The sequence below is a fragment of the Zosterops lateralis genome (assembly GCF_965231275.1).
Source record: "Zosterops lateralis genome assembly, chromosome: 9".
NCBI classification, from domain to species: domain Eukaryota; kingdom Metazoa; phylum Chordata; class Aves; order Passeriformes; family Zosteropidae; genus Zosterops; species Zosterops lateralis.
Window position 1 is genome coordinate 7556334 of NC_139769.1, and position 12606 is coordinate 7568939.

Consider the following 12606-nt stretch of genomic DNA (forward strand, 5'->3'; position numbering starts at 1 on the left):
AAAAATATTTTCTTAGACTGCTAATTGTTTGGCACAGAATTTGTCTTGCTATTCAGTTTCTGCAGCCTCTGACCAAGGCTCCTGAGCTCTATTAAGGTGATGATGATAATGATGGAAAGGCACAGAAAGGAGATTTGGGACCAGCCTGGTCTTTCCTCTGTTTTCTATGCCAAAAAACAAGACAGTTTTCCTTCTAGATGATGGAGAGAGCATGGAGACTGCTTTGAGAATGAAGAATGAAGAGGACTTTAAACATTACAAGAATGTTGGGTATAGGGAAATGCTTGTAGCCAGTAAGTCAGCAAATCCTGGCACTATTAAAAGTCACTGTCAGTAAAGTAAAGCTATTCTTGGAGGTAGGGGGAAGTTCTTTTCAGCTTCATCCCATTCTAAGGAAGCTTTGAAAGTTCTGGTAGCTTCCAGCTGTCCTCTGTGTGAAGAATCATTAATTTGGTGGCTAAAATGAAAAATCAGAAGAACTTTTTTCCTCCATCTTTGTCTCCCACTCTACCCAGTAATCAACCTGAGATGAACCAGTTCCAGTTCATTTCTTTCTGAGGGCAAGAAAAGGGAGCCTTTTAAACATAAGTGTAACATTTCATTTTCAAGGTTTTAGATTTTTTTTTTTTAATTAAAGAACCAGCAAAGTTCAGGTTGCTTTTCTGGAATTCCATTTATTAGTGAATTAGCTACCTACCAAAAAACCTTCTTGGCTTTATCATCCCCTTGTCCTCACCAGTCTTTCTGGCAGTTTCAGGGATGTTCAGCAATGCAATGCAGTATATGGGATTATTGTTATTTTCAGACAATACCCAATTCTTAGTCCCTCAGAACCCAGTAATATTGGTATGAAGAGACCATATCCAAAGTGCTGGGACAAAAGGGATATGGGAATATCCATGCACCATCCTGCTTTAGCAGTGACTGTTTTATTAAGTTATGACAGAGTACCAGAATAAAAACTGCTTTGAATCCCTTCAGGCAGCTAAAAATTTTTGGTGCTTTTCAGGGGTAAAGTGTTACCTTCAGATGACTAATACATGATAGATGGCTGGCTGCATGCACAGATGACCTGCTGCAGGAGGGCTGGTGTCAAACTGTGTCACATCAGGCATTTTGCATTTGAACATGTCTGTCCTGCCACCTTCCTCCTCACCTGAAGTCTTCCCACACTGGGGAATATGAAATGAAATAAAATGCAAAACCCAGTTCCCTGAGAAATTATGTAATATAAAAAAATAACCTTCATCCCTCCCATTGCAGACAAGATCTGCTGTGAAGGGCTGTCCACAGAAGAACTGGATTGTTTAAAGCAAGAGCAAGTTTGGCTTCGTGTTGCCATTGCAGAACAGCTCAGTGCAGGACTTTTAGATGTATTCATTCCCTTAAATCACTTAAGGAAAATTAGCTGCCATAAGAACCATAAAACCATGTTTAAAATATTGCTGCATAGGAGGATTTTTCTTCTGCTCTGCAGTATGGGAGATAAGCTCTTTCCTTTGAAAAAAAAGTTCATTCTGGGGCAGGGAGGATGAGTGACACAGAAATAAGTGAAGTGGGTATGAGGCACACACACAATGCCACAGCTACACAGTGATTCCAGCACTGAGTGTTCCAAGGCTGAGTGTTTGCTGTAGTTAATGTATAAAAATAATCCAAAGCACTTGTGGTTCACTGTTCTTCTGGGTTTTACAAAGTGTGCTTATTTCATTTAATTTTATTTTTAAAGTGTTTCAGATTCTGTAAGGACCATATCACCCTTAAGAAGGAATGGATAGGTCAAGAAATGAGAGAAGAACAGGAAGCTTTTGATCTCCATGCTGCTGATTTTGACACAGTAACTCTGATGGTCAATGTCATTATGTTGACCTACATGGAGTGAGGGGATATTCTCAGCCGTTTCTAGTGCTATCAGTCTTGCAGATGAGAATGAATTGATAGCATCCTCTAGATCATCTGCTGTTTGCTGGGGATATTTCTGTTCCCAATTACCTTCACCTGCCCACATGTGAGCCAGCAATGTCTTCCCACCTCTCCACCAGATGATTTCTGTTGATGGTTTCCCTCTCTGTGCTGGAGCAGGCAGCAGAATTATCTCAGAACATGAATGTTTTGTTTAAGTCAACACAGCTGACTTGTGTGGAGCATGTTAAATCATGTTCACAAGGGCCATTCCAGCACTCTTTAAAAACAGATTTAGTGAGTGCACTCAGGTCGTGTGTTCAGTGTCAGCTCAGCCCCTTTAATAAGATTATTGTGATATGGCTTTTACTGACAGGGGCTCGTGCTACTCTCCCATCTAGACTCCTGCCTCCTCCAAATGGAAAACTCCCACATACTAAACAGCTACTCAGTGTTTTGTTTTACCTACATTGTGCAGCCTTGTCCTGTGTTCACTGTGCACTCTGCAGATCCTGCTCTGAAGATAGAACTATTAATCTCCTCACAGGCTCCTTTGTTCTGCTCATTGCTGTACCCTGGGAGCATTGCAGAAATGTGGATTATTTTTTTGGGGAGGGACCTTGTGAGAGACAAATGTTTCATCCTCGTGTGGCTGGGAAACAGTTGTGATCACACCTACTCACTTGTGATAGATGGTTTAAGATTTGTTTTGTGTCATTCAGCAAAGATTGATACCTTCACTGTCTTGTTTCTACTTCTTGCTTCTGCAAGGAAGATTGGGATAGACTATTTCTGTCATTTGGTTTTCCTAGGAGACAAGGAATAGGCAGTGACTGACCACTTGGAATGAATTTGTTTCAAGTAATTTGCTCCTCCCAAGTGCAAATGCAGGCATGGGATTCAGGGCTCCCAGGCACTTTCACTGCAACACTGGACTTTGTGTTCTTTCTTCCGTATTTCTTCTGTTCTGCCTGTTTTCCACCTCCTGTTGAATTGAATCTGGAATGCTACAAGCAAATAATTCCTTTGCTAGATGCTGTTCACCTTGTGCCCTAAGTGAGCTGGAGACCCATCCAAAACAAAAAAACCTTACTTCCCTATGATGTGCTCTTTAATTATCATCTCCTTCTTCATGCACACATAGATTAAAATTTAAATTATTTTTGCATAAGTGACTTTTCTGTATCCATTCCCGACTTTGGAGTGCTTGATGTTGCAGCCCTTGCATACTTTTAGTACTATTCTGGTTGAAAGTTTTCTCTGATTCAATGTGAAATGAAAGCCCCAGCATGCAAAACTCTGAGTCATCTGCTGGGCTGGAACCTTTAGATCCACCACACAGACATCTGCCACAAGGGCTGATGAATTAGCTGACAGAGGATGGCAATCTGCTATTGCTGTGGACAGGAAAGAGGGAGGGAAGGAGTCTGTGGGCTTTGGGATATCTGCTGACAACAGCATTACTAATAAGATAGGATGAGTAAACACAATACTGTAGGCATGGGTAGGGGCGGTGTTTAAGGATGAATGACACCTTTTATGTCTTTGAGAAGGTTTTTTTAAGATCCCGTGTGCAGGCTCAGACTTGAACAAAATCATTATTTTCCAGTCTCCCTGTCTCTGAGGAGGCCTAGCTTTTGATCCAGGTAGGCTTGAGTGGGCAAGCAGAAAGAGCTCAGGGGAATTATCCTGGTAAGTCAATGTAATGGGATTCTTCAGCAGATAACTGTGTTCCTCTTCAGAAAGAGAATATTTTTCCTTTCTTCCAAAGTTACTGAACATACAATCCTCTGGGTCTGTGTTATCATCTCTCCCCAGGCCCTTCTTTAGAGACTGATGGGTGTCCTCCTAGGGCTGGCTCCCCCAGAACATCCTGCACCTCACTGCTGCAGGAAGACAGCAGAGAGAGTTTGTTTTGGGGAAAAGGCCTGATTTTGAGTTCCAGCTTGTGGCTGATAAGCCCTGATAAAGCAAATAGGTGAGGGTGAAGGTTGGGTGGTGTATGAATCAGGTGAGCTCCCAGATGAAGGGAAACACATTGTCTCCTATGCGGTTTGGGTGTTGATGTTGATGAAGCCCCTCTTTGTGCTGCTTTGTTTCAGACACCATTTAAGCCACCCACTGCCAATGCTGTTGTTCAGTTGACATCTCTTCTAGGCCTCCAGCAGCATCATTTAGAGTGTGCTATCAAGGAGAGGAGTTTTGACTGTGCAGGAACCATGGTCCAAGTGTGGTATTGTGGGACTGCTCCACATGCAGCACATCCAAACCCCCAACCTTCTCCCTTATCCTCAACTTTTCCAGTGAAACAAATCATGATATTTTGGTTTTTTTCTCTTATCCCTGCCATATTTTGAGAGAAGCATTCTGGTTTTATGGAAAACTAAGTTACAAAATATAGACTTAGAGTCCTGCAGCTGATTCTTTGCAGGTTGCAACTATCCTCAATGGCAGCGTTGCTTTAGTGACCTCACATCCTCACTTGGGCAGTGCCACATTCTTCATCAGACACCTCCACATTTAGAAAATTGCAGCTGGTCTCCAAGATGCATGTGCTTTGCTGGAGAGTGACATGAATTTTATTTTTGTCAGTCCTGTAAAGTGTGTCAATCTTAGAGGCTCTGCTTCCACTCATCTCGTGAAATGATGTTGTTAGTATTACCATCAGTGTGATACTGGATAGTTGACAAGTAAAGTATAACAACAGATTTTGCAAGGCTTTCACATCAGAACTGTACATTTAGGCTTCTCATGCTATAAGCCCTCAGGTAGCATTTTCTAATCTAACATTTGAATGACTGCAAACAATTGTTTTCTCTTCAAAAATTATTTTCCCTCATCATCTCCCCTGTTCCTGTTATAAATTGGAGCAGCAAACTGGAAAATATTTCACTGGAAAATTATAAGCTTATTCTCATTCTAGCTCAAGCCAGTTTGGATGTTAATAAATGTTTGGAAAGGCTGTGGGTTGGGGTTTGGTGTTGCTCAGAACTCACTTGGAGCCAAACAGATCAGCTGGGGTCTGCATCATCTGGTGTGAGGAATCAGAGCAGATTAACACAGGGTAATGAGATCTGTAGCATCACACACTACCTGGCTCCATTTGCTGTTAGCAGAGCCCTTACACTTCTTTCCCCTGATAAACAGCTCAATAGTAGTGAATAGTAATTTTAAACTTATTATTGAATTTTAATAACCCACTGGAAAGTGGTGCTCAGAGAGTCCCTCAGATGTCCTGGGTTGTTGTTTGTACCTGATGGTTTTCACTCCAACATCAAAACAGCCACTGCCAGGCATCATCTTTTGCCAGCAATCCTCAGGATAATAGAGTACATGTTACTCTGAGTTCATGGCCAACATGCTGCCTCTTATTTCTCTCCTCCTGAAACTAGAAGAGGGATCAACACTGCTCATGCAGTATGTTTTCAGGTGTGACAGCCCTGTGGCCACTTGATATGGCAATGTTCATGTTTGTGCCACTCTGCTGATATTTCAGAAGTGCCCTGGACCACATCTCTTCTGCAAGTCCCTGTTGACTGAAGTGTAATTTTCAGTATTTTGAAAAATAACATTCTTATTTCAGTTCTCTGTTGAACAGTAGTAAGGACAGTAGTGGTAGCAAGTAGTAAGTTGCAGTAACCCTTCTCTCAGTGCTGTAATTTAGCAGTGTGATGTACCCATCACTGCCTGATTCCATGGCTTGTGCTGAGGAATTTGACTCTATTTCACACCTTCCTGTTGGACCAGCATAATCAGAGTTACTAATGCTCTAGCTAATGTTCTACTTCATATGGGCTGTTTAAAGGTATTCTCAATAAACTCTTCTCATTGTTAAATAAATAAATTTGGTGTCTGCTGACAGAAGCCAAGGTGGTGTGCAGGATCAGTTTGCTAGCTATGGTATTTTCTGATAAGCAATCTTGTGAGAGTAACAGTTCAGAGGAACTCCTCAGTTCCTCTCATGCAATTTTAACAATTCTACTTCCTGGAGTAAGCATTCTCTCTTGATCTAGTAATGTCTTCTGTGTTTATATCTGGTGAAACAGCTTCTGATCTTAGCAACTTTCTTCCCACAGTCCTTTAAACATGCACAATATTCAAAGAAACTTGCAAATAGCAGAGCTGGTTTTACACTAGAACAGATTATTTGCAGGAGATGCTGAATCTTTGCCACTGGAGGGTTTTATGACAGGTATTTATTGGAAAGAGGTTTGGATAGAGTTAATTCCCTTTTGAGGCAGTTGAATACACTCAATAAACTCTACAGATTTCCTTTTCATCTTCAATTATTCTATGAATTTTGTCCCTCCCCTTTGATTTGTTTTTAACACGTAAACCTTCATAAATATAAATGTATATATGAAAGTGAATATATAATTTCTCTGGTAACTTTTAGGAATCATTGACATTGTCAGATGAAGTTCCACCTGCAACTGTGAACTGCTTATTAAAGTGATAGTCAAGGAAGGGGATTCTATTCAGGCCAACCAGTGCTAATAGTCTTATTTTTTGCTAAGTAAAATTTATATTTTGAAATTATAAATCACATTTCTTCTAAACTAGACAGGCTTTTTGGCTGGTTTTGTTTTGTTTTGATCACACTTGCATGTTCACAATCTAGCTCTGGATGATGCTCCACTGTATTTTTGTCAAATACTCCAGACTCTCCGGGAAACAAGTCTGAAATGTGTCTACAGCTATCACATTTCTCTCTGTTTGTACTCAGTCATTGTGCTAATCATATCACAGTGGTAATCTCTGACATAAGTTGTGGTTTCTTTGGTTGACTGGGTTTTATTTTTTTCTTTTTTTGCTGCTCCTTTTGGTAATGTTTTTATCTAGAATAGGAACAGTTTCAAGTAAAACCAATAACACAAAGAGGAATAAAACATTTTAAGCCAAGAGACTAAAATTTCAATTTTTTCAACACCGTAGTGGCCAGTTTTCATTTGTGCCTGACACTTCTAAGATGTTGTTCTCCATAATGCTCGGACCTGCATGAAGCACTGCAGACAGATTAGTGTGTGGTTCACTATCATATTTCTAGATAAGTGTCCCTTCACTCAACTCTGATATTCTCACAGGCTGTGTTAATTCTTGCATACTGTGGCGTGGGGTGTCTGTGTGTGGGACCATCTGGTGCTCAACATCTGAACCAGTTTGGGGTTTTTTTTCAAGAGTTTGCCATTCTGAGGAATCTCTGTGCTGCTGCTTTTAGTTTGGGGCAGACATGTTAGTTATGACCTCCACTTTGCAGTGATCTACTGTACACCTTATCTTTTCTTCCAGGTGTTTTATTGCTATTACATGGAACTTATGTTGTTGCTTTCTTAGTTTTAGCTCAGCATCTCAGTCTCTTTCCACAGCTCTTTAGGGCCTTTAGTCAAACTCCTCTCTTTTACCTTGGATCAAAATATTATCCATCAAAGCTTTAGTATCCTCTCTACCATCAAAACATGGTTGTATTTTCCTGGGATGTGCCTAAGGGGCTGAACACAACTCAAGTATCCCTCTGAGGAAATAGAGTCTCCTAAAATAGTTTTTTGAAGATGTAGAGCCATGTTCTCTATTTTTCTGGGGGCATCTGCCAGCACCCTGCTGATGAATCAGAGCCGTCTCTTCAAAGAATTTACCCCTTGCCAATGGAGGAAAATTTTCCCTTTATAATACACATATCTTTTTCTTGGACTGAGTGTACAAGAGGGGTTCAGTATGGATTCTTTTCTCCTTCTCTTGCATCTTCCTCCTTATACATTCTGTAATTCTTATGGGTGTGATGTTATCAAATTCCTCTTATCATCTGCATTGGGCAGAGAGGGGTTTGGATTTCTTAATTTTAAGTAACATCGACTGGGGAGTGGCTGATGTTCAGTACTGCATTGAGAGTTCCCTCAAGTCTGGGAGATATCATGAAGCTCCTCCTCAGTAATTCTGGTTTCATGTTTCTCCTCCCCTTCTCAGTTTTTCAGCAAGACACGAGAGTTTGAGATTTTTATTTTTTTTCTTAGCCACTTATGAAAAGCTCCCCCTTCGTGTCTGCTCCTTCCCCAAGTGCTTCTATAAAGTGGGTCAGAGTCAAGGTCACTGACGAGTCTGCTTCAGTGCTTGCATTTGGACTGCTGAGCACTGAGGAGAATGAGCTCCTGCACAATACAGCACTCAATTCCAGCTGCCTCTTGCCAGAGCTTCTTAGAGTCGGGGCTTCTCACAGGATGCAAGTGGAAATGCCTGGAATGAGCTGATCCATTTTATTTTGCCCACTTCAGAAGGTGTTGGGACCATGCCCTTTGTTCAGTTTTCCTGGGATTGCATTTGCCTTTTAAGATGCAGGGGCAAAGTCACTGCCAGGGCTTTTTTATTTAATACAAAAGAGCTCTTAGTATTCAAAAATAATTTAGAGACAGCTGGCCAAGTGTTTGACCTAACTATGTCTGTTCATGCTATTCTACTGGTGCAAGATAGCAGTAATAGAGCCAGTGGACAATTAGCCCAATGTATGCAATGAAGATGGGTAAAGTGAAATGCTGATTTTAAATGAGAATATTGACATAATAGCATCTCAATCAGGGAGCACTGGAATAGCAGCGTAAAATTATACACTAATAACAGAGGAAACCAAGCCAGCAGAGGAGTGACATTATAGTTCAAAGAAAGATCAGAAGCAAAAAAGAAAAAAGGGAAAAGAAGAAAGAAAGAAAAAAAAAAAAAAAAAAAAAAAAAAAAAAAGAGAAAAAAAAATAGGAGTGGAATTGCATCAACAAGTACTGAAAAATCTCACCATCTCTGCGCATTAAAATTTCATGCCAAAACGGGATGGTAGCACTAAACATCTTTAGTGTCATGGTCAGAATTACCACAGAAGCAATGAAGACTCAAAGAATGTAATGACAGAGTCTGATTAAAGGTCATGATTAAAGTTGATGTAGAAACCACATTTATACATTTTAAAAATGACATCTTCTGGAAGCAAGAAATCAAAGAGCCTGAAAGAGAAGAGCTTATTTATTTGTTTATTTGTCCCTTAGTAAGGATTAAGTCTTGATTGAAGATATACCTGTCATAGAAACATTCCACGACAATAGATACAAACATGCTCAAATTCATCATTCTTGGTGGAATATGAAAACCAAGAAGACCTTAGAATGGCACATACTTCTGAAAGGGGGCCAACATAAAATGGAAAAGAAATCTAAAAGCAGTAGCTAAAAGGGCAAAACAGAACAAAAATAAAGACTTTGGAGTGACCTGGCAATTATCTAAAATCACCATTTTAGGATGCAGCTTTACCATTAGAGGGTGAGGATGTTACCCCTATTTGAAAAACTCCACAACTCTATAAAAGGTTGCATGAGAAGTTAGCAAAGGGGATTATTAGACCAAAGAAGGTCATTAGCATTAAAGGACATCCTTTGAAGTCTTGCCCAAATGAACTAAGGAGAAAAAGGACCCCGGTACACCCTGGCAAGTTAAATGCAAACCCATAATAATAACGGACAAAAAACAATTTTGAAGAATAACTTGCTAAAGGCATAAAAACTAATAATAAAAACTTTTTCAAACACATCAGAGGCAAGAAGCCTGCCTGGAGGTCTATGAGGTTGATAGATGATCAAGATGTAAAAGAAGTGCTCAAGGAAAATAAGGTCTTTGCAGAAAAGCTAAATGAGTTATTTGCTTTGGTGTTCACAGTGAGGAGCCTAAAGGGAATTCCCAAATTAGAGCTGCTCTTTATGGAGGACAAGTCAGATAACATGGATAACAGTGGTTTAATGGGAGTTTTCCTTTTTGAAAGTAGAATTTATACATCTGCTAACCTTTTTTTGGGAGTTTGATGAGCATGGAGATAAAGCCAATCAACCTGTGGCCTGTTTTAAATTTCTGAAAAGCATTGGCAAATTTCTAACCAAATGACTTTAAAGAAGTGAAGAATCCAAGTTGTCTTGGATGATACAAACTTTTTGTGATCATTTATGCTTTTACTTGCATTGTTTCCTTAAACATCCTGTGCTACCCACATCCGGGGATGTCTATGTGGCTGTTCTTTCATGAGCTTGTGCAAGGCAAAGAAAACACAGCTCCTGCTACTGCTCCCTGACAGCCTCTTGTACTGTTCCTGATTAAAACAGAAGGGGTGGCTGTTTGATGGCTGGATTGGCACTATCAGGTTTGTGCACAACCAGTAGTGGTGGTTCTGCTTGAGAGTGCTGTTCTGTTCTGTGTATCTCTGCATTCCTGTAATTCTGGTGCTTGGGGATATCTGAATCTTAGTGGAGTTGTTTTGCAGTGCTGTACAACAAAACAAAAAGCAAACAAACAAACAAACAAAAAAAAAAATTAGAAAAAAAAAAAAGGTGAAACTGTGTTTTGGTGGTAAATGTCTACATACTATATGATTTCCTTAGATAAAAGATCATTATCCTCAGGGGACACCATGATATTGTCTTTGTGACAATATGCAGAGGTATAGGATAGGCCCACTGATTTCCTGGCATTGGCCATTCCAAAGTAGTAATCCCAGGTAATCCTCTAGACAGGATTCTCCACTGTTTATTTCCAGCTTGTGCCTGGTTTATTGTGTCAACCAGAGCCCGTGCCTGAGAACAAGAATCCTGTGAAAAAAACAGAGCCACTGCCTAACAGCTGAAAGGAAGGTAACTAATGGATCCAGTGGGGATATTTAGGCAGATAGGCTTTAGTTACAGAATGGGTGACTAGAGCTGAACAATAATGCTGTTTCCCTTCTGCAAAGTATAATAGATATCCTTTGTGATTTCAAGTTGCCAAGACCTTTTCCTTTTGCAAACTCGTCCTGTGAGGATTATAATGAAGAAGAGCTGCTTCCAGAGTTGTTATTTTTCTGAAAAACTGCTCTTTTAGTTTCATAGGCATCAAAAAATAGCTTAATGCTGGTAACATTTCTAGCTAGCTTTTGCAGGCAGCAACCCTGTAGTTTTGCATATGTTTTCTTGATCTAGAGCCCAGTTTAAGCTGTTGAATGGGGTCTGTGTCTCTAATGTTCCCTAAGTGCAATTATGAAAAAGAAATTGCTTATTTGAATCATTAATCAGTCTCTGGATGGCTGCAAGTTCTTATATTTCATGGCTGGTTTCCATGATGTATGTGACCTATTCATAGCATTGCTCAAGCTGCATTGGAACAAGACTTAATTCCTATTCTTGTTAAAGCTTTTTTGCTGACTTCCCTCACTAGTTTATGCTCAGAAACTCTCCCACACCCAGAGGACCACTATATGCAAACCTGCTGGAAAGGCTCCTCAGACAAGAAAACTGAATTAGTAGCTTAAATCTTTTCAAGTTAGTGTTACACGACAGATCGATGTTTCCTATGTGGATGCATTCAGTCATCTCTTCAGAATCTGATTACTGTATGCCTAGTGAAAAATCCAATTAAAATTAATGTATTAATTAACAGAAGTTTAATTTTCTTCTTGTCAGGAGATACATCACGATGTTGGAATTTTACCACATCAAAGTTAGCAATAGTCCCCATCTTTAAAGTATTTTGAAAGCTTCTACTTGCTGTCTTCTGCAGTGCTGACACCAGTGGATCAATAGGTTTTTAAAAGCAGACAGGAATCACCGTGATAATCTAGTCTGACTTACAAAGTACTAAATATCATCCATCATGGTTTTCCTAAATGGGCATCAAAGTCTGAGCTTCCCCAACTTCTGGTGGCTTAGCTGTTAGAGAAAATGACTGATCTAAAAGAGCTTAGAGGATTTATCTCACAAGAGCATCTGGAATATCAAATCTTTCTCCAAATATCTTCAAAACTCCATTCCTGTGCTGGTGAGGTGGTTTTCTTTAAAATAATTATTTTCTTAAAAAAAAAATAAAATCTTTTTCTCTTCAGAGCATCTACCTTCTGGGAACTGACATATAGGAAACTGCAGTGTAGAGCTGGATTACTGAGCTGGGTCATTTGATGGCCTGAGCTGCAGAAACTGACCATACTTCATGTGATAAATCTGCCTGAGCATGCTGAAAGCCAGGGATACTCCAACGTGTGAGCTGCCTCCTTCATTTCTGTGGGGCTTGTTCATGTTCCAGGGTGACTCCTTTAGAGACAATGCTGATGATTATTTCATTATTTCTCAAGACATAGGTAGGATCACATTATGAAGACTGATAATCCTTGATTCACATAAATGTACATCTGGGAGATACAGAGAGTTGCTTGAGCATAAACAGCAAAATTTAAGTTAACACACACCATGGAGCGTATGAGCAGGGAGGAAAAAATCAACAATGTGTTTGATACTGCTGAAAAGGGAGCTCAGCAAAATAGTGTGTGTGCCAAGTTTGTAAAAGCAGTGCAGCTTTGCTCCTTCCTTCGTCCTGGTGTTTGTGTCTGGTTTACAGAATCACAGGACACTGAGGTTTGGGAAGGACCTCCTGACATCATCCGAGGAGAGTCACCTGGAACAGGTTGCACAGGAACAGGTCTAGGTGGGTTTGACATGTCTGCGGAGAGAGAAATCCATAACCTCCCTGGGCAGCCTGTCCCAGTGCTCTGCCCAGCTCAGTGTGCAGAATTTCTTCTTCATGTTGAGGCTGACACCACTGGCCCTCCTTGGCCACAAAGATGCTGCCAGCTCATGGTCAAGGTAGACAACAAGCCTTTATATGTGTTGATGTATAGAATTTAATGAGGGTTTTTGGTAGTTGTGGTGCTTTTGCCTT

The 12606-nt window shown here is 40.2% G+C and overlaps 1 protein-coding gene across 1 annotated transcript in view; it reads left to right on the top strand.

Moving 5' to 3' along the window:
* Positions 1-12606, top strand: part of AGBL4 (AGBL carboxypeptidase 4) — a gene marked incomplete at its 5' end in the record, with an annotated part of 886698 nt that overhangs the window by 741886 nt on the left and 132206 nt on the right. The gene's annotated exons all lie outside the window — the stretch shown is intronic.